Source organism: Accipiter gentilis, chromosome 16, assembly GCF_929443795.1.
Source record: "Accipiter gentilis chromosome 16, bAccGen1.1, whole genome shotgun sequence".
Classification (NCBI taxonomy): domain Eukaryota; kingdom Metazoa; phylum Chordata; class Aves; order Accipitriformes; family Accipitridae; genus Astur; species Astur gentilis.
Genome location: NC_064895.1, coordinates 11,858,813 through 11,879,036, shown reverse-complemented (window position 1 = coordinate 11,879,036; position 20,224 = coordinate 11,858,813).

The window sequence follows — 20,224 nt, the reverse complement described above, 5'->3', positions numbered from 1 at the left end:
AGCTGACTGGGCTGCATCCTCAGTAACAAGCTGGTGTGGGGCAGTGAGGTTTTGAAGTGAAACCCCGGATCAGCTCCACGTAGTGCACACCGGTTCTGTTTCCAGGGCAAGCTCATGAGATTCCTTCAGGAGGAAAGGACACAAGAAGCTCTGCTGAATGTATGCACCAAGCCTGCTCCAACTTCTGATGGGTCATAAAGGTCCAAAGTATTGACTGGGCCTTTGGACAGCTTCAAACCATATGTGTAGTGCTGATATTCAGTCTAGACTAAATTTAGTCCAAAGTAAAGCCCCTGGACCACATGTGGTGCAGATGTAGAGGCCTCAGCAGAAAGGGCTTTGATCCACTGATCTGCTTTTATTGTGCTGAAATGCATACAAATACAGATAAAACCTTGGAGTATTAAAACTTAGCCTGCCCTGAAAATCACCAGGTTTGGCAAATCTGATCAGTTGTAATCCGTCAGTCTTTCAAAGCTCATTCATGAAGTGTAGCAGAGAGTTCACATCTTGGAAAAAAAAATTAATGTGATTTTTATAACCCATGGTGTCATTTATTTTTTTCTGTATGTCAGATGAATAAAAAGGGTCATTCTCTTAGCGATAGTGTTATCCACTGAGATAAATCAGCTCCAGATTCTAACTTCAGATAGAAAACTTTCAGCTTCGTTTTTTAATTTCAACTTAGATTAAACTGCTCACCTATCATCTCGGGTAAAAGTACACATTTCTTAGTCGAAACTGTTTGGTGTGAAAATCCCTTTGTGAAATGCCCGATTTCCTATATTTGTAATGAATTATATTGGCAAAATGAGTTTTGTTTATTAGCTTTTGCGGAATCATGTTGTTCATGAACTGTACTTGTTACTCTTTATTTACAATCCCTCTATTTTAAGTGCTTCATCATCCATTTAAGAAGTACAAAAAAATGCATGTGACTAAAACTGGAGACTGTACACCTTTAAAGGATTAAATTAAAGAAATAAAGAAGAAGGAAAATGCAAGTACCAAGCCCCACAACACTTCAGGGCCCACTCAAGTTTGCGGGAGTGGCGGTGGCTGATAGATTTGCTAGACACATGCCATGAGGTACTGACTTTCCACCATCCTTCCTTCTCACCCAGGATGGTTTGTGTAGCCCAGATACTTGGTCATCCCACTCTCTAGAGAGATGACCGAGACAGGGATTGCAATCACTGAGGACACGTGCTTCCTGCGACTGCGTGCTGGGAAAGTGCTGTGTCTCCTCCCAGGTCCTCTGTCTCATGGCAGGAGGCAGGAGCCACAGCTGGAGAGGCAAATCTAGTGTGTCAGTACAGCATGCCTATAGCCCCATTCTCCTCCCTCGGGGCTGGTGTTTCTGATGTTCTGTGTGACCACGGCTTCCAGCTATTTTCGAGGCCACTGAGAGGATCTCTATCCTCTGATGGAGGCAGTGGGAATAGGGACTGCGGGACCTCCCCAGGCTGTTGTTCCCTCACACCCATCCTCCAAGGTTTGCAACTGAGTGTGCCAGGTCATTCTCAGATCAGTGGGATAAGAGGAAAAATGTTTAAGTGCATGCTGTCTTGAGGCAACTGGCAAGCAAATGAGCCACTTACCTGAGTTGTGAATGAGTAAAACAAAAATTTAAGATAATTCATAATTTGCAAATTGTTTGTTCAGTCATCACTACATATTTCTGAATAGCAAATATTTTTGAAAAGATTCAGAACTCTCAGAAGTTATTCACACAACCCAGAAATTATCCGTGTTATTAAAGAATATTACTGCAACAGCTACTCTAGTCAGCTGAGTTTATCATTAAAGCAGTATGTAGGCATATACAGTGGTCATAGTTTTGCAGTGTAGGAACAACTGCAAACAAATATAACACGGTCGGGGTCAGCTAGCATGTTAATAATGTGATTTGGTCTCTGAACTCAAGACAACTTGGAAAGCTTTCCAGCAGAAGACAATGCAAAACATAATAAATCTTTCTTCACTGAATTAAAACATGGGGAAACAAATACTTTCAGCTGTTACATTCCAGGGAAAGACAAGGGTAATTAGCCAGGAAACTTTTAACATCATGATGTTGTGAACAAAACTAGTGTTACACCGGAGTGTGTACACAGAAGCATGCATAGTCTGTAAGACCGATGAAATCCTCTTGGTACTCTCTGCAGAACTGCTAAGACTTCAGCCAAGGAACTGTTCAGTTTGGGCAGCAGGACTGCAAGAAAGACAGGTACCCATCACAGAGAGTTCAGGTGGGAGCAGTAGAAATGATGAGAGTTATGACTACGTTGCATGATATACAGCAGTTTCCTGAAATAAATTGGATAGCTTAATCTGAAAAAGGCCTGCTAACAACTTTCAGCTGTGTAATAGGTTGCTGTGAAAAGAAAGAGTAAAACCAATTTTTTTGTGTCTTTGGCAAACACAGTAAAAGGGATATAAGGTTAAGCATTTGGAAAAACTTTCAGCATTAAAAGCAATAGGCTGGGAAGATTGAAGAATATGCACCCAGCAAAGGTTTTTAAGAACGTATTAGGCAAGCGTAGGCTATGAGTGACAAGAGAATGACCTTCTGCCTTGGGACAGGTGAATTGGCTAGATGATTTCTCAAGACCATCTGCAGAATCACTGTCTACTATTGTATCTTTCCTCGATTTTTTTCCTTAAGCCTGCTGTAATCAATGTTTGCTATTTCCTCTATCAAGTGCTAATGTCTTTTGCACTAGCTGCAGTCCAAAATATAATCACCAGAAAGGTGACAGCATTAGTGTAGCAGCATTTACAACATAAGCCACAAATGCTGTAGAATGAAAATCCTCTGGCACACATGTAACATTTTCCAGGTTGTTTTTATCATGAGACCTGAAAAGCGTGAGGTTTTGGTTTTGGTTTTAAGTCCTGATCTTTTAACTTCTGTCTCTTGTAAACAAACAGGGCTAAACCAACATTCCCTGCTTCACTTCCCTCTTTGAGAAAGGAGCCTTGAAAGCTTAACTTGATACTGCAGCTTTCAGGTGAGTCTTTGGCTCTGTACAACTTTTGGCTTGAAAGCTTTGGGAAGAACACCTGACTTCAGAACAGGTTTATTGTCATTCAGCTACTAGGTGAAAAGTTCAGTGTAGCTGTGGGTAATACTCAGCACTGAAATCTTTGATCTTTTATATTTCAGTTCACATTTACGGTTGTGGAAGTTGTAATTTCTTTCAAATGCTTTGGAAACTGTTTCCTTCAACCTTCCTGGATGTTATATTTTCCTAATGCAAATGTATTCATTTGATGCCATATTTTTAGATTTGGAATTGTTTTCCACAGTCTGTCTCTGAAAAATAACGAGCATGCACATTTTATTATTAAAATAACCCATACCCATTACAATTAGCAATGGAGGTTAGTGTCAGGGTTTTCTGACCGACAGTAATGTGTGAATTCATAACAAGATGTAGTACAGCCAGACTTTAGCATCCTGTCAAACATGTAAGTAGAATTTAATGTATTCAAATCCATGTTTTACAGTGCTCAAGTTTACAAGCTTATTAGCATTGATGGTATGGTTATATAAACCTTTTTGGCTATTTGTACTGTAAAATAGTGAGAAAAATTATGGATAATTAATTACATATTCTTTCAAAAATCTCTCCATCTATTTCCATTTCTCTCTCTTCCCCTAGTTCTGGATAAGATTAATTTCTTTTTTCCTGTGCATTATTATTATTCAGTTCCTACTATTGCTACTACCGCCACCAGTTACACTGAACAGCTGAACTCAAATATGAAGTGACATATTTTTTCCAAATAGGTAAGAGTGCAACTACAGTTAAGTTGCCTTGAAGGAAAAATATAGTCTGTCCACCTCCTTTATCGGCTTCATGGATATTCAGGTAGTAAGTGTTGACAAGTTTTTTTTCTTTTAATTATGTGTTACTTCATGAAAACTGGAGTTTTTCTTGTAAGATGTATATCCTGTGACATGTTTTTATTACCTCAAATATGGATTACTATAATATGCTACCCTGGTGCTTAGTTCAAGAACATTTGAAAATGGCATTTCTTGTTGGATAAGGCTCCTGTACAGGGACAACATGTTTTATCTCTGCTCCATGATATGTACTGCCATCAAGATGATTTTTGGGTACAGTTTAAGATGACAGTTTTTGTCTGTTGCATGTAGACCTGACTATCTGAAAAATTCATTTATTCCTGTGCAATACTTCCATCGCTAGTATAGTCACCAATGTACCTGTAGTTACATCCCTTAGTTTAAATGAGAAATATTCTTCAGTCAGGGTCCTGAAGGCTGGGATGCTTTCTTTGCTGCATTCCCACAGAGCACTTTGTGGGTGATCAGAAGCTTTTATGCATTCTTATGGGGAAAATGTTGAATAGTCTTTGTGACAAAAGGAAGAAGGGAAGCTTATGTGGTGGTGGGATCAGGTCCTTCACAGATATTTGGACCTGCTGTTGGAGAGCTTGACTTTACAGAAGTCTGAGTTTGACCTGAGCAGCATCCATTGCAGTTAATATGCACATTTCAAGTCCAGGTGAACCTCTCTAAAAAAATGGCATAGAAAGGAAAGATACTCTGCCATCAAGCTTGTAAGGTCATCCTGTATTTTGGGACACTTCTTAAAACTGGTGAGCGATTAGTTCCAAGGCACAGAAGGAACTTAGCCCTAGCAAGGGGTAAGCAAGAAGCAAGTTTTCCAGAGTGACATTTGTTACACTGGAAGGACTGGGAATAGTGCTGCCCCTGCTTCAGCCTGTTCAGATCTGGCAAAGCTGTGGTTATGTTCCCCTAGATGATTAATGCTCTGTGCTTGCAGCACTAGATTGACTGTTTTGATAAATACAGCAAAATCAATCAATCTCTCAATCTGTCTCTGTTACAGTTTAGATTTATTACACCTAAATAGGAACTAGAATAAAACACTTTTCTGTATTAATGAATGATTAAAAGAGGCCTACCTGAAGATCTTAAAGCTGGAGGATTTAAGACAGAAACTAATTTACAGAAAAACTACTGGCATCTTTTTCATTTCCATGTCTTCTAACGGTAGGTAAGATACTTAATTTTTTTCTACAGAAACAGACTTTTCTTTGCATTCCTGTTTTCAATAGGTGTGAATGCACAGAATGCAGGAATTGCAGATCATCTTGAATAATTTATTATTTTAGAGGAAACTTCATTCCCATTTCAAAATGCTATTTAATTTTGACCATCGAAACAAACTTACAGCCACATTTCTTCAAATACTTTGCAGAAGAGTTGACTAGCAGATCTCATGATAAATGAGCAGCTTTTTTTGGTGTGTACCCACTGGCTACATCTCTACCCTTGTTTCTCCTCATTTGTCATTCAGAGTGATGTGCTTCAGCACCACTCTGACCAGCGGGTCACTGGGGTAGAATGAATTTGCTGACAAATAGTTAGGGCTGGTAGCTCTAAAGAAGGCAGTGCATTGGTCGTGCCCTTCCCAGTCTTACAACTGTCACAGCTGCAGAAGTTGCTGCATAAAGTGGTCATGGAGCAAAAGTTTTTTCAGGCTGAAGTTGAACAGTAACAATTGAATGTGTCATATGATAAACAAGGAGAATTACCATATTTAAGGGACTCTTAGCACTTAAACCACCAGGGTTTAGTGTGTTCCTCCCTGTAATGGTTATTTAATATCAGAGTTGGAAAATTCTACACCTAAATTATAAATTAAAATAATACAGTGAATTACTGTATATATGAATAGCAGAAGTTCAGATCCATTGATCAATGTGAGCAGATTCTAGCTAGAAAAAAAGGGAGCAGTGCAAATGTCACTAAAGACCTTTTTGGCCTGAATTGACTATATCAGTGATGCAAGTTTGTGAAACCAGAAACCTTATTTTTGTCCACAATGCATTTGGAGATTAGGGCTCCAGAACTATAAAACAGTTTATACCAGCAAAGGCTTGTCCTAGAATAAATTGATGTTTTGTGTTTCTCAGTTCTGTTCCAGTTCTGAGCTTCTTCAACTGCATGACATTTTTCTGCTTCACAGAATTGGAGAAATTAGATGTGGAAAAGACCTTGTAGGTCCCCTCATCCACTCCTATGACAATGCAGACTTGTCCCCACAGAATATTTATTAGTGCATTGCCCAGTCTAGTTTTAAATGTCACAACTGATGGAGCTGTTCCATTTCCCTTGGGATATTATTACACAGCCTAATAGCTTCTGCTTTCAGGAAGTTTTACTTAGTATTCAGTTTGAATTTTCCCTCACTCAGCTTGATCCCAGCTGTAAAATCTTGTAATGAAAAAAACAATCCTTCCACCTCTTTGTAAAAGTGAGAAAAAGGAAAACAGGGTAATAAAAATGGTGCTTGACACCAAAAATATTTTCTTACTGCTGATCTGGAAGAAAAAAGATGTGTGCTTATGCAAATATCTTTATATCCCAACTTTTCTGAAAAACAAGGGATTTTGTCCATTGACTTAAATTGGGCCAAGTTTAATGACATAAATATTCAGAGCTCCATGTAAAAGAGGGAAAGGGCTTCAAAATGTTTTCTTGTGTAGATGATGAAGGCCATGCCTCTAGAGATGCTTAGAATTTGGAAAAATAATAAGCAGTGCAGAGAAGATCTCCTTTACTGCAAGATTCATCTGGAAGTCTGTCATGCTTGTAATCCTTGTGGTCCATGGCAATTTCAGACAGCTCCATAGGTCATCACTATGGACAAGTGGTGAGCAACAGTGGTGGGGAGAAAAGATCTCCCAGCCTTTCTCAACCTCCACTGGAAGAGAAAGTGGATGAGGCTGGATGAGGCTGCACCTCAAAATTTTTGTTTTCTGTCCACATCCAAGAACACCCCTGAAGGACCGTGACTCTCTGAGGAACAGCCCATCTCCTGCCCCATTCTGATTCTGAATTGCTGAGCTCAGCCCTGTCCATTGTGTGCACTGGGGATCATTGAGACAACTTAACTAAAGCCTCCCCCATTATTTCCTTTCATCTCCTTTATTTTACTCACTTCCCCTATTTTATATCTCGACTGAAGATGGAAAAGGCAGGCACAATCTTTTCCTGTCTCTTTATTTATTTATTTATTTATTAATTTATTTTCTGCATCAGTTTTATCTCCCTTTTCCCTGCCTCAGGTTATTTTCTGGTTTGGTTTCAGCTTTTCTATTTTCTGCTGAACTAGGAGAGAACTGCATTCCTTTGGATAACAGTCTGAAACAGAAGTTGGTGGAAATGGGAAAAATTGGCCTCCTTTCATATGCTTATTTTTTAATGAACCAGCCTAAAGGTTGGGGATATGTTTATTCCCAAACTGAATGATGTCAGAGAAATGGGAGGAATTTTGTATTTTTTTGATGTTTGTTTATTATTCCCAGGATTTCCTTAAAAACTTTGTTCCCCTTTAAAGTGTGGTTGAAAGATTTTGTTTGAAGGTACATCTTTTTGATATGCAGATTTTACTGCATATATGTGAGAAAAAAACAATACTTCTATGGAAAACAGGATAGAATATACCTATTTACAAAATGTATTTTCTGTCAAAACCAGATTCTGATGGGACAACTTCATTGTTTCATCTTAACCACCCAAAAACATTTTATCGCTGCTGGTGCACTTAAATGGTGCTGATTTATATCTGCTAATGTTAGCTGTGAAAAGAAAGAAAAGCTTGGGAGAATGGCTGGTAGGACACATCTTTCATACATTTACATTTATTAATTAATTTATTGGCAATTTAATTAATATGTTTTAGCTTTCTAAGACTTTCTGAAGAACACCATCTGAGCCTTAAAAAGGACTCAGTCTCTCAGTTTGCTGCACCAAAATACTGGACTGAGGCTTGCCACTACTTCACTTTCCCTGTAAATCACATTAAGACAACAGTTCCTTTTATAGGAATATTTACCAGTCAAGATTCACACCGGTAAGGTGTCTGCAATCTGCATTCAACAGCAGGAGTTTACCTTCACAGCTAGATTAACTGATACGAAGTGGATGTGTAATTTCAGAAGTTCCAGGACATGAAATCTTGTTTGAATTTTGACTGGAGTACTCTGCTGTCCCCTTCGAGGAATTTGGTAATGTGGAGCTCACAAAGAGGTTAAGTACAGAAGGAGTTGTCTGAAATGAAGCAAAATAAATCATTTTAGGGAGAGGATGGAAACGGCTTGCTGGTTTTTTTGAGTCCATACAAAGATATTATCCTTCTGGAATATGAAACCCCTGAAAGGTTATCTGAATCATAAAAGTTTGTGCCTCTCAAGTTCAAAGGAATGAAACAATCTTAATAAAAATTGGCACCCGCACATGCATCGCAACCAGCTATCTGCAGGAGCTGCAGCAAGCTTCGCCTAAAGCTGAACAGCACAATCTTTCTTAGAGTGCCCATCTAAATATGTTGTTTGGACAGGTTTGGGGTTTTACATTGAACACACTTTGAAACCCCCCGACACATGATAGCACTTTACACAGGGGCAAATTCTCACAGGAACCTTACGTTACATATTTTACATCCTTAAAGTAATTATCAGGCCAAAAAATATACATGGAAGCAATGAAGCTTGCCCACTCAGACATTGCATTTCCAGTGCACGGTGTTATTCCCGACAGAGCCAAGGAGGGAGAGGAAATCTAGGGAGTGCTGAGCTGAATTTCAGAAGCAGATTCAGATTAATGCTGGATCATGGTTGGTTAAAAGTGAGCTGCAACCTCTGCTTAGCTGCTAGTGTTCTGTCTGAGACTACAGCATGAGGATTGCCTGCAGGGCTGGCGGGCATTTTCTATTGCTAATTTATGCTTGCCAGGGATCTTTTGTTATGGCCACATGTTATTTATTTATTCTTATTTTATTTTTTTTGTAAAATCCAAGAGGAAAGCATAAGCTAGTGTGTACTTTGCAAAATCACTGCAAGCGGGCTGAACTGGAGGGAGGATGTACCTAATAATCACCACCCCCGACTGAAAGGGGAAAAAGGAAAAGTGGCCTTTAAATATGACTGTCAGTAGTGAAACTCTCCAGCTAGACTAGATAAAACCAGAAACAAAAGGTAACTGGAGTTACACTAGCAGCAGCTTAATATCTGCAATTATCAGCTGGGCTACCAGTTGGAGTTCCCACCCATTGGAGCCCGAGCTAAAAGATGTCAGGGGGATAGAGTGAAAGGCCTGCCTGAAAATGCTAAACCACAGAGCATTCACTTGCTAAAAGACTTGGATGAGCTACTCGTTCTGGTCTTTGTGCTCTTTTAAATACAGCCATCTAGTTGTCTTGGAGACAGGCACGTGGAAAAAAAAAAAGCGCCACTCAATATTCCTATCCCTGACTATAATCCCCTGTTATGGATCAGCTAAGTAATAGTCTAAATACAAAATGTATAAAATATTAACCTGACAAACTGCTCTGCTTAAGTCAATGACATATGGATAGAAGATGTGGGTAACAAGAGGTTTATTAAAATGCTCTGGTTCAGCTGCAGCAGGAATGACAGAATAAAAGCATGACTTGTAAAACAGAAAGGGTAGAGAGATATTAACACTGAAGTGCAGTTGAGCAAATTGTCCTGGAAGTCTCAGAGAAGCAAACAGTAAATGAGGTTGATTAAAATTACTATAATTGTGCTGACAAGTTGTATGCCACTTGAACACTCTACTGTACATAGTTCCAGATGCAAATTTGGGTTCTAATTTGCCCATCCTTGAAGACGGTGATAAAACTCCCGTTGACTTCAAAGAAGAGCAATAACAGACTCTTCAATTCATGGGAAAGAAATAAATGTCTGACTTGAACATGTAAGATCAGCGGCCCTAAAATATGTCTTGAAAGCATCACTGAATTTTATTGAAGATAACCTCATATTAATTGTTTTTGAGATCTTCAAACAAATTGGAAAACTTGACTTACCTCTTGTTTGAATATGGTAAGTTTGAATCTGTGTAACTAAATAACAACAAACATTCGTATAATACTTTGCAGGAACAACCAGGAGTAACATCAGAATTTTCACAGATAGTGGCTCTGGAAAACTCAGCTCAAGCACAGTGCTCAGCTTCAGATATGTTAAAAGGGACTTACTCTCACACTGAGCTCTCACCTTTAGAAAATGAGTCCTTTTAAAAGGATTTAAAGCAAAGCACTTAGAAGTCATCCAGAACCGTTAATAACTTCTAAAAATCTTGGCAAAAGCATTTGTTTTACCAATTTACACTAATGATGTCATGCTGTGTCTATGTTAATACACTTCTATTTAATTCTGAGACGGACACTGTATGCTTCCCATGGTAAGTAGATGTATCTTACTTACCCGAAGAGGAGTAATATGTTCTAATATCTGGGTAACTGAGGTACAATTAACAGAGATGTTTTGCCCCTAGCTCATGCTATTAGAATCGAGTCCAGATTTGTTACCATCAACTAGCAGGATGTTTTTCTCCTTTATATCCTCCTCCCACAGAAGCTGTGTGCATCACCCCAGCCTTTTCAATAGTGTTGTTAAACCAACTGTCTGTAGTCTGCAACCTGTCAAAGCTCTCTTAGAAAAAAAAATAAAAATAAGCTAAGTATTTGCTAGGATATTTTGCTATCATCTGCCATCGGAAATGATTGCATTAGTTACAGAAGTCTGCACTGTCAAAGTTATGCTGAAATGGAAGAATAGAAACTGCAGTTAGGTTACTGCTTCTGGTTGGCATTTGTGCCTATTCACTACTAGCGGTACTTTGAAATTAGTGCACTTCTCTGAGATGACGTGACAAAACAAGCTATGTTTATCCCAGTTTAAGTTTAAGTCTACTGAAATTAATGCAGATGCAAACTTTTGATTTTTTTTTTCCTTTGGTGATCCATGAATGACATAAGCAATCTTAATCATGTAGAAAGAGTAATAAAATCCTGCCTTCAGCGAGGCCAATGAGATTTAACTGCTATGAAAATATGCTTACAATGACTGTGATTTTAAAAAACAGCCTGACTGCTAATGAAAAATAGGCCTAAACAGAGTTGAAGAGGTATTCAAGCTTGTGCTTAGGTTGATGCCAGATGTTGATGCAGAGGAAAGGGAAGTTGAGGAAATTTAAGAAAAATAGGTACATGAACCCTTAGGATATTGGGTTACCAGCCAGCTGGGAGACACCTGGAAAGAGGCTATTTAAATCTGTTTGAAGTAAGGGTCTCTTGTAGAGGGATTGGCCAGAGAGTCTGGAGAGCAGAGGAAGGAGATCTGAAGCCCCTTCTGCTCCTCCTAGTGCCTCCTGCCTCCCTCAGCCTGTGAGGGGCAACTTCCAGAGCCCCACGGTCCCGGGAGAGGGGCCGGAGACAGCCGGGAGGGCAGGAGGTCCTGGGCAGGGAGCTGTGCTGCCCTGCCTGCGCGCCAAGGGCATGGCAGGAGGGGTGGGAATGGGGCATTTGCAGAGAGAGAGGCGGAGGGACAGAAAGGGAGGCGGGATTTTTGTGTGTGTGTGTGCATTGGCTTTATTTTTTGTCCATTTTTTACATTATCTTTACATTAATGCAAGCTCATTTTTACGATGAGTTGCTGATTAGTTGGCGTTTATTTCTCTGATTACCTGAAATGTCATTTCATTCACCTATATCCAAAAGACTGCTGCCAACTTCTATAGATTTCTTTTTTACAAGGTCAGAATATTCATATGCATGCATATATAAACACACAGAGGGATAGATAAAAATGATTTCATTTCTACTTATACTATTTGTATATGTAGATGTACAATTACATTAGTTTAATTTCCAGTTGCTTGCATTGCATTCTTGCGTAGAAACGTAATCTTTCATTAAATACGTATTATATATATTATGTATAATATATATTATGTGCATTATATGTCTCTCTCTCTCTCCTAGTTTTCAGAATTGCATAGAAAATATTGAAAATGGACAGTGAATGCATTTTAAGGGCTGTAAAAGTGAGAGGGCAAATAAAAATCTATTATTTATTATTTACAGAATTCACCCAAATTCTGTGACCTTAAACCAATTCAGTACCCAAGTAGGATTTATTTTATCTCTACCAGCGATAGTCATGAAGCATAACAAAGCCAGTCAGTGTCTAGGGCACTTTTTGGAGATTTTGGCTTTCTGGGGCACTCATTCTTGCTTGGATCATGGGCTTCTCCCGCCTCAGTTCTCCACCTGTGAAATGGAGATAACAATCTTTTCTTTGCCTGACATGAGGCACTCTGAGGAAATGTGCATTCAAGGATATTTGGATATTAGTGCAATGAATCTGTACGTACACTTCAGAGGGGGCCAAACAGACAACACAAAGTTAAAGTGCCTTAAATTATTACTTGCTTCTTTGCTTTATAGTTTTACTTTCTTTGTGTTTGCTTCTTGGCTCTGTCTGTAATTTTGCTGAAGGGGTATGTTTCTAATTAAAAAAAAGCTGAGTTTTCTGGTTGTGGCTCAGCATTGTAAGCCTAAGTGTTGCTCTTACTATTGTTGTTCAGAAGCGCACTACAGCCCCTTGGGGAAAGTCTAATTCAGACTTTAAGTAGTCAGTTCAGATAGAGTTCATTTTAGCTTAACGCATTTTGGTCATTTCTTCACGAGAAGGGCTTGGCGCGTAGCAAGGGAAGCAGCCCAGCGCCCGGGTAACACGGCGGGGTGCGTGGAGCACCCTCTCGCTGGGTCAGCATCGCCCTGGGGAGGAGGGTGTTCTCACCACAGTCTCTCTCCCCCGCTCCTCCTTGCTATTCACGCTTACCTTCCTTAAGGGCACATATATTCAAAGGTACAGGAGACAGCTTTGGGATGCTCTGTTGAAAGGGCCTTTGGTTTTTGACTATTGTCCTTTCCTGAAAAGCCATCCGTAAGCCGTCGAGGCTCCTGGACTGGACATTAAGCACATGACTGAGCACCGCACAAGGCCACGTTTGCACCTTCCTTCCTGCTTCAAGACCGCTCCACTGACCCGTTCACAGACTTGCCTGCCTCACTCTCCAAACATGTCCTCTGCCAGGAACCTATGCATCTGCCCCAAACCTCCGTGCGTGGAGTCTCTGAGCTTGGCATGAAGACATTTATGGCCTCTTTGAGATAGCATCACATTTTGATACTAAATGCAACAAATTAAAAACTATTTTAAATCTTTCTTCTTCTTTTGGTAGAATTTGTGTAGGTAACAGAAACTGTGATGCATTCCATTCTCTGCAGGAAGTATTTTTTTTCAAATGCTGTAGCTGAGTATATCTACTTTCTGTAAGCCTTCCTGACGTACACTAAAGAAAGATGTGGCTCTGCTGTAAAGTGATACAGTTTTGAGAAAGAGCACTCTGATATCAGTGCATTTTAACACTGCTTAATGGGTTTATAATTGTATTCAGCATTTTAACTGGAAAGCAGGAATAGGAAGTAGGTGGGAAAATATGCCCGTGGAACCCTCCCTCTTATTGATCATTATGCACCAAATCCAGAAGATAAGCAGAGGGGTAGGGGATCTTATGTCTGTGGACAGGTAGGAGACACCAGCACATTACCGATTATTCAAAACTTGCATTTTGAAACCAAAACAGCTGTAAATCCGCTGAAAAGACTGAATATTTTAACACACATATTCTGCTCATAAAAACACTCTACTCTCGCTTGCCAGTACTGTAATTTTATCTACATTAACAAAAAACATTATGAATACAAGTCAAACTGGCTATTGCAATAAATGAAAATGGCAATTCCATTTATTTAATTGGTAGGTACCCAATATCTTTTTTATTCTTACAATGAAACAGCTGGGATTTTGTGAAAAATAGCAACTACTGTGTAATAGCTGCTACATGATATCATAGCTTTCATAGGAAGAAGACAGAGATTCACCTGGCAGAGAAAAGACAGCTAAAATACACATAATTAAAATTTAAAATAAAAATCAACAATATCTTTTGTCCTTCCTACGCTTTGGGGAATAATTTTCTGGGTAACAGAGTAATTATTTCAAGTATTCACTCCAAGATCCATTCCATTGCTGTTAGTCCTGATTAATAATATCTATTCCATAAATATCATCACTGGTAGAGTCTGGGGTCTTTAGTCCTTTCACTTTTCATGCTGGTTCATTATTCATTAAAAAAAAAAAAAAGCCTTATTGATCAGAGAAATTATTTGTTGGATAAAATACTACTCAAATTTGTGAGGAGTGTATTAGAATTTGTTCATATTGCTTAATCTTTTTGTGTGCTTAGGTCCCCAAGCTTCATGACCCTGCTTCTGGGTTTTGAGAGGCTAACTAGAACTATTTTTAGCAAGACAGCAAGGAAGGATGAATACAAAATGCTACATAGTTAAGGATACTGGTGTGTAGATAAATGCAATGTATTTTCATTTTCTTCTTGATATCCCAGCCTGCCTCAAGTCCTTCAAGAAGGAAGGATTAGCAGGTTACAGAGAAGGCATGAAGTACAGCCTAAAAAAAGTCCTGGAAGTTTTTTCTCCAAAGACATGTCGCATTTTGGACAGCTGCTGAAATATCTACCATGGCCTTTGTCCCGTCTGACCACATCTTCTTTCTTGAATTGGAGGATCTTTGAGGCAGGGACTATGCATTTGGGAGTCTCTGCCATAACAAGGCTCTGGCCAAGGTATTTGTGTATCCCTGTAAGTAGTATCTTCGACAGCAATAGAAAATATCATAATGCTTTCAAAGTACCCAGCCAGAGTCAATGCTGCAAGCACTACCCACCAACACATTTCTGTTGATATGAGGACATTTTTGACTGTTCTCTGGAAACGGTTATTATTCACCTTGGATGTTTTTGGCCCACCTGTAGAACCCCAGGCACATGTGTGTTAACAACAATATTATAATGAGAAGTGGTATTTTAAATAGATTCATAACTTTTAAGACCAGAGGGATTGTAAGGTTATAGGGTCTGATTTCTTATGCATTAGAAGCCATAATGTTTTTCCCATAAAATTCCCTTTGTTGAGCTTAGTTACTTGTGTGTGGACAAAGCATATTTTTCATACTTTATTTTTTTCCACATCTTTAATAGCCACATCTGTAAAGCCAGGGTGATTTTTTTTTTTTTTTTTTTTTTTTTAATATCTAATTTTGGCATCTACAGCTGGACGCCAAAGCACATAAAATGTTGACTTCTTCAGTCATTACCAAGTGTTGCAGCCAAGCAGGACAGTATTTGCAGAGCAAAACAGATGGTGCAGAGAACCCCGCATCTGTCCCGTATACATTTTGGGGGTGGTTACTTAGGACTAGCTCTAATCAAGTTAAATGAATACTTCCTGGCTCTGGCAGCACCTGAGGTATGCTTCTTCATCACATCTTCCAGGTTTGTTTTATTTTATGTAAAAGGGGGGCCGGTTTTGTCCTCAGAGATTTTCACACAATATAAGCCGAGTACAGTAAATGCTGGTGATTTGCTTTGAAAACACACTCCTGAAGTGGAGGGAAAGTGATAGAAGTGATGAGCTTTAAGACCAGTATTCAGCAGCATGAGTCTGTAAAAAAGACTTCGAGAATAGAGGAAAAAGAAACAGTTTGCCAAGTTACCTAATGCCTGAGCCTCTAGTTCAGGTTTGCGTTAGTATAATTGGGTTAGAATATAGAGCTTAATGACTGACAATTGTTTAGGTATGATCCCAAACATCATGCGGAATAAAATCATAAGAAAAAAGTGAATTATCTTACAGCTGGCATGATCACTTTACTTTTTTTGTGTTACATTGTCTGTCTGTTTTTCAACCATGTAAAAGATTGCAACAGCAAAACTGAACAGTGGGCTATAGAAAGCCATAATCAGTGTTTGGCAAGTGTTTTTAAATCCTGTACCTCTGAATGAGAGCACCCCTCTCAAATTTTAAAAGAGGAGGACCAGTTCACAGAAATACCTCAGAACATGGACAAGCAATTAGGTTAAGATTTGCCAAAGTCAACAAAATGAATGGAACGTCTTCCAAAACCAGATAGCCACTCAAATAACAGCAAAGCCAGAGAGCTGTTTCAATGGGAAAAATGTATGTTTAACTGCAAATGACTTATATCAGAGGGTACTGGACCCCTGACAATTTGTATATTCCCAACTGAGGTGAACTAAATAGTCTGTCAGACCTACTCTACGACAGTAACTGTATTAAACTATCCATAGTGCTACAAGTAAAATGTTACTCTTCCCCCTCCTTTAGAGTTTGGACACAAAATTGAGTTAAGGGAGTAAAATAAGTTGTCAGCTGGTGGATGATAACCATAACTGCTCATAAATGTCTGTATCAGTTTTAGTCAGTTTTATTTGTGATACAACGGGCCTTAATCTAAACTTCAGAGAAAGAAGCTAAATTGCATTAGTGTTCATTTGGCCAGGCTAAGAGCACAGACACAGAAACTCACTGCAGTGTGTTTTGTAGGCAGTAAAGCCTGTTTAAAGCTGTCTTCTGCATGCTGCCCTGTTGTGGAGGAAAAAAACTCATATAAAAATAGTTGTACCATATAGCTACTGAAATAGCTTATTCCCACAGGATGGAAAAAGCCTAAACTTTGTTGTTAAGAAAACAAAGTTAAGAAACCTGGTAACAGTGTACGAAGTCAACGAGAAGGAGAAATGCCCGTGCAAAGAAGGCAGGTGATCCACGAGCTGGAGGAAAGACGTTTGGGTTGTGCACACCCAGCTGCGCGGGCTGGACGAGGGTGGGATTTCAGAACAACATCTGTTTGCTCCTGAGAGATGCCAGTAACGTTTTGGGAAACTCTCTTCTCTTGCGCAAGAAACTGCAGGAAAGCAGTAAGAAGAGACTCAACATTTGGAAAAGACAGACACAGCTGATGTGACGTCTGTGGGGGAAGCGTCCTAAGCCTGAGAGGGAACCGGTGAAGCCTTGTGGAGGCTGTGGCGTGTGTCGGGAAGCGTTGCAGACCCGAGTGGGCAGCCTGTGGAGACGGGTGAGAAAACAGCTAAAACAGGGATGGGGCAACCCGCAGCTGGGAAGTCTGAGGAAAAGCACTGCCGTCAGACTCTTGCAGGTCAGGGACTGCCCTTCATCCTCAAACCCCAAAGAAACACTGTGTGTTTGCAGATACGTAACACCACAGCACCTGATATCACCCCGCAAAGGGCGTGCAAACAAGATCTGTGTGAGCGCGGCAGGAACAGATGCTAACGCAGCAGCACGTCTCCAAGCAGAAGTAGGAGGCGGGTTCCTGCCTTAGCACTCACGAGCTCTATTTCTCTCTACTAGTTGCTTTTACCTGTCACTCTGTCCCCCAGAATTTGCACCCCATGTGTTCATATTATTTTCCTAAAATAACAGTTAAACGGGTCATTAATGTCAGGACTACAAACACATGGGCTTTTTTTAAATTTTTTTTTTTATTTGTAGCTTGAAATTTTGCACTTGCAAGTATTTGAGTTCTCTGATAGCATTGCCTAGTTTAAAATTTTGCCTGAGAACTTTGTGCTTTCTATCGATTTTTACTTATAGCTAGGAGACAAATTAATTTTTCATCTTAAAGGCTAAAGTAAAAACAACTAAGAGAACCCATATCAACTTGATTGGAAATTATTGCTTCTTTTATTATTTTCTCACTCAAAGGAAAAAAAGGAAAAATCATCCCTGCTTTCCCAATAAAAGATATCACGAAGCTTAAAAAAAAGTGAAACTTTTTTTTAATAAATATATCAAAATGAAGTTTCAGCTTTTCAGGATTTATTCTCAATTTCTTTTACTTAAGACTATGCAATAAATTCATTTTACTCCAATTTTGACAAACTCTTGTCTGTGTCTCTCTTTACTGTGTCTCGGTATAGGTTTTCTCATTATATCTTTTAGACATGTTTCTGACAACATTAAATTTATAAGGTAGGTAAATCGAGGGACAATTTTTTCTGAGACCTTTATATTGTGGAATAAAATTTATCATAGTGCAGGTTAACTAGCTACCTTTATTTGATCGGGTTTAATTGTTGGACTGACTAAGAAAAGACCTAGATTAAGGAAACGGGGATGCCCTGCCTGCTATGCCCAAATAACCCCTTGCAGCAGCTGGAAAATAGAAAGTGAGCTCCACACGTAGATTACAAAAAAATACTAGGAAAAAAAGCTTAAAAAGAAATTAGCCTGCGAGATAAAAACTTAGAAGGCGAGATTCGAATGAGATGGGTGGCCAGCCTATAAACAGTAATCATGCTGATTTTCAGTGATATTTTCACTGTAAAACAGTTGCCTAAGTCTTCAGTAGCCTGCAAGATCAATGGCTAGATCAGAGCGGTGCGTAAAAGAAGATTAATTCCAGCTAGTGTTGCAGCTTGGAGAACAGCGCAGGAAGGGCAGGCAGGTTTGAGCGTAGCCCCGGAGCTCCCCATGGCAAGGCTTAGAGACAGGATGGCCCATCCCGCCACTCGTCCTTCACTCCTGGTGGCCTTTGCCTCTGCCAGGACAAGTCAGCGCTGCCGGGATGCCGTGCTGCTGTTGCTGGCATGCAGTCGACACAGCCCTGATGGTAAGGAGTGATGCTGTTTCCTTCCCTCACTGTGGGTCACATTCCCACACCGTGTCACACGGTGAGTCCCCATTTCCCATTCAGGACCCAAGTTTTACGCTGCAAGGAAAAGGCTACTTAGGCTTATGCTCACTCTGGCCTCTGGACAGTTACGCTACTTCTCTCTGCCTAACTGGCTCTCAGCTAAAGCCTCCTGTTTCTGGACTCAACACAGGCAGAAGCATTTCAAGGCCTGATGGTGCAGAGGTAACTCAACTCAGTGTCCTTAAGCAAAAGTGAACTCTTGGTGTCTTCGGGTTCAGCTAACTGCCTACACATAAACTTTCAGAAAAAAACCCGCAAAACTCCAAGGTCTCAAAATCCCCTCCCTTCCTCCTTCCAGCTTTTGAAAACCCCAAACCTGGGCTGTTCGAGAGGAAAGGACAGTGTTGACAGAAGCACAGCCAAGAAATAGCCGTGCCAAGAAGGGGCATGTCATAGTATGCTGATTAAATTGCAGCAGAATCAAAGGTACATAGGTGGAAGTGCTTCAGGGTGGCTGAGAAACCCCCCCTGAGGAGATATCTAGGCTGGAGGGCAGGGTCTCAGGAAGATGCAGAGAGAGTAAAGCATCTGGGCTGAGGTGCTCACAGGCAAGTCTGACCTTGATGAGAGGTGATATAGGAAAAGCAAATAGGTCAAAAGCAGAGGAAATGTTATCTGTATCTCATATTTTCATTCTATTATAAATGTAGTTACCATGGCAGCAGCTAGCAGTTTTGGGGTTTGGGTTTCTCTACAGACATACAGGCATCTTTTGAACTTCCCTCTTTTTCCACTGCCATATCTGTCCCCAGGAGGACAAGCTGAAAACTCACTCATGTTTGCTTCCTTGAGCAATATATTAGTAATGAGACCAACAGCAACAAAAGTAGTATAAAACCTTCCCAAAAGCGTAATGATGGTATTTTTATCTTTTCTTCCAGAACGTCCAACCCAACCCTCCCACTTCAGCCCTCCAGATTTCATCAGCAACAGAATGGTCTCTGCACAGTTTCTGCTATATGCCCTCCTCATGCTGTTCCTCTTACTCATTTTTAGAGCAAGAAGAGAAATCCATCCACATCCCTCCATATCTCTATGCGTTCCCATAATTTAACTATTTCTCTCACCGAGCAGCCCTTTTCTTCGGACTCCTCTTTAAACACAGCATAACTCAGGACCTTTCAACCCTTATGGGTTGAGCTGATCTGGAGAAAAATGCTGGACAGGAAGAAGAGAAGTTCCCATATTCAGCTATGCCTGTTGGAGCCCAGCTGCAGGCAAGAGAGACCAAACTCTCACATTGAGGCACCCAACCATTCTGGCCACCAGCAGCCTATGGCTGTGAGATGTGGGGTATGAACCCCAAATTTAATACTTTAACAACAAGAATCACTGGTGCTTAGTTTCCCCTAAAGAATCTCTCTTCTAGAGTCAAATCAAAGAACTGGAGTCTTAGCTGCTTTTATCTGAGTTTAAGTTGAGAGAGTAGCAGAAGAGAAGTAAAATGTGACAGAGTCTGCTTTCTTTTGTGCTACATCTGAACCGACTACAAGATAATACAATAAACAAGATAACAAGATGAAAGAGAGCTTGAGAGGGCCTATTTTCCATTCCCTGGTCCCAAAGGAGAATCAATTATTTCTAAACCATTCTTGAAAGATGTTGGGCTAATCTGATCTTTACTGTGGATGCCTGGCTATTCTCCCCACTGCACCTATGGTTTCTAGGTAATTGTAGGGAGGTTCTA